This window comes from Sinocyclocheilus anshuiensis, unplaced genomic scaffold (genome assembly GCF_001515605.1).
Source record: "Sinocyclocheilus anshuiensis isolate Anshui unplaced genomic scaffold, SAMN03320099.WGS_v1.1 scaffold435, whole genome shotgun sequence".
NCBI classification, from domain to species: domain Eukaryota; kingdom Metazoa; phylum Chordata; class Actinopteri; order Cypriniformes; family Cyprinidae; genus Sinocyclocheilus; species Sinocyclocheilus anshuiensis.
The window spans coordinates 232,803-235,333 of NW_015552555.1; positions in this window are offsets into that span (position 1 = coordinate 232,803).

Consider the following 2,531-nt stretch of genomic DNA (forward strand, 5'->3'; position numbering starts at 1 on the left):
TGTTCGAATTGAGATCGGGAGGTCATTCCACCAGCTGGGCACAGTCCAGGAAAAGGTCCGTGAGAGTGATTTTGAGCCTCTTTGGGATGGCACCACAATGCGCCGTTCATTTGCAGAACGCAGGCTTCTGGAGGGCGCATAGGTTTGAACTAGTGAGTTTAGGTATATTGGTGCAGCGCCAGTGGTTGTCTTGTAGGCAAGCATCAGTACCTTGTAAAATTCTGGCAACCACAGCTGCCGTTTTTTTACCGTAAATTTTACGGAATTGTTTTTACAGTGTACAGTTCCGTGGTCAACAATCCCTCTGTGGTTAATATCTCAACCTACGACCTCAACCACAACCTCAACCAACAAATATGACATTGTTAAGTGAGGAAAATAAGAATAAGTTAAAATCAAATGTTCAAATAACACATAAGTACATTCATGAAAATTATTATGGACCCTGAACACAATATTAAACATGAAGGGCACTCTGAAAGCTTCTGATTGTTCCAGGAGATTGTTGAGGGCCTTTTCCTTGTCCTCTTCCTCCATTATAAGGAAAAGAGGCTCTTCCACTGGCCCCCTGAGCAGATGTCTGTTGTAATGGAGCCATTTCACAACTTCTGTCAGATTACTGGGATCTCCTTCATTACAGAATATTAAAGGAAAATGTAACTTTAATATTTCTTATTAATGTGTGTATATAGATAGATAGTTAGATTTGAGACATACCTCACAAGCGTAGCCTGTTATCCAATTGGAAGGAAGACAAAGTAGGTGTGGCATTTAGTATCCCAGAATTTAATGTCAAAGTCAGTAAAAGAATCACAGATAATTTGTCAATTTACACTGGTGAAATGATTGCAATTTTACTGCCATTGCAATGGGTGGAGGAAAATAAGCCAATGCGGACACTCATATGTTCTGATTCAAGTTCATCTTTAATTACAATTAAAACATGTCATTCAGAGAGCAGAGCAGATATAATGATTGAGATTCTTCAAACAATATATAGGATCCAGATGATGGGAATTTATGTATCTTTCTGTTGGGTACCAGCTCATGTGGGAGTAAAAGGAAATGAGTTAGCAGACGAATATGCAAAGGAAGCAACAAAGAAAGTAGACATAGATATGCAGATAAAGTATGGTAAGAGTGAAATGAAGTGTTTAATCAAGCAACATGTGAAGAATAGATGGCAGAAATATTGCGAAGAAGAAAGAACAGGGAGATGGTTTTATAGCTGTGGCGGGGTGGAAGGATCACGCAACAAGGAGAGCTTGGTGTGAGGCCCCGGAGGGTGGATTTATTACATGACAAGTGACTACGTGAATGGTGGTAGTGCTCTAGCTCGCTGAGGTCCTCTCGGTCGTGTCCAGGTGCGGGTGAATCCGTGCCGTGCTCGTGGCGGGGCTGATCGGTTATTCGGTGCTTTCTGGAATGGAATAGAGAGAGTGTTATCTTTATAAACATGATTAATTTCACTTGTGATGTTTTCTATATGGGATGATTCGCCTAATCCTCATGAACACGTGATGCTGGCACGTGGTATCAGACATGAACTATACAGAATGCGAACAAGATTAACTTTAATACAAGGAGATAATGGTGCAAATATAAACATGATTAATTTTACTTGTGATGTTTTCTATATGGGATGATTAGCCTAATCCTCATGAACACGTGACGCTGGATCGTGGTATCAGACATGAACTATACAGAATGCGAACAAGATTAACTTTAATACAAGGAGATAATGGCACAAAAGCAAATTTCAGATAAAAAAATAAATAAAAAATCAGCCCTGAGTGCTCGTGAGCAGGTGCACCTCGGGAGTTTCCAGGGCAACGCTAATGTGGAGCCGGGACGCTCGTCACATAGCATTCAAAGAATTGTTGGTAAGTACAGAGTAACAGGAATAAATAGACATGAGGAAAATATAATATCAAGGCTCAGATTTGGTCATACTGCTCTTAATAGCAGTTTGAAGAAAATGGGGAGACATGAAACTGGAAAATGTGAATATTGTAATATGGAGGAAAATGTAGAGCATGTTATAATGAAGTGTCCAAGATACGGAAAGGAAAGAAAGATACTGATTGATGTCCTCAAGGAAAATAAAGAAAAACTTAATTTGATGAACATTTTGGGGAATAAATCAGGGGATAAAAACTTACACGGGAGTATATAATAGATGCTTGTCATGTGACAGCAGCCACAATAGCACTGTATAACTGATATAGGCTTATGTTTTATTTTATTTTTTCCTTTTTATTTGAAGTATTTCCAAACGTGTTAACTATAACAGGAAATATCTCGATTCTCAAATATATGTAAGTAAATGCGTTTTGCACCAGATTGTTATTTGATCTATAATGGGTGATGGGCAAAGTAGAGTAATAGTGTAATCTATTAACTACATATAAAAACCCGTCTTTTTACTTACGTACCAGATATGTGTGTCATGCCATAACCTATTTTTAATACGACTGACTTTGTATTTAATGTGAATTTAATAACAATATTGTAAGTTACTAATTATAACA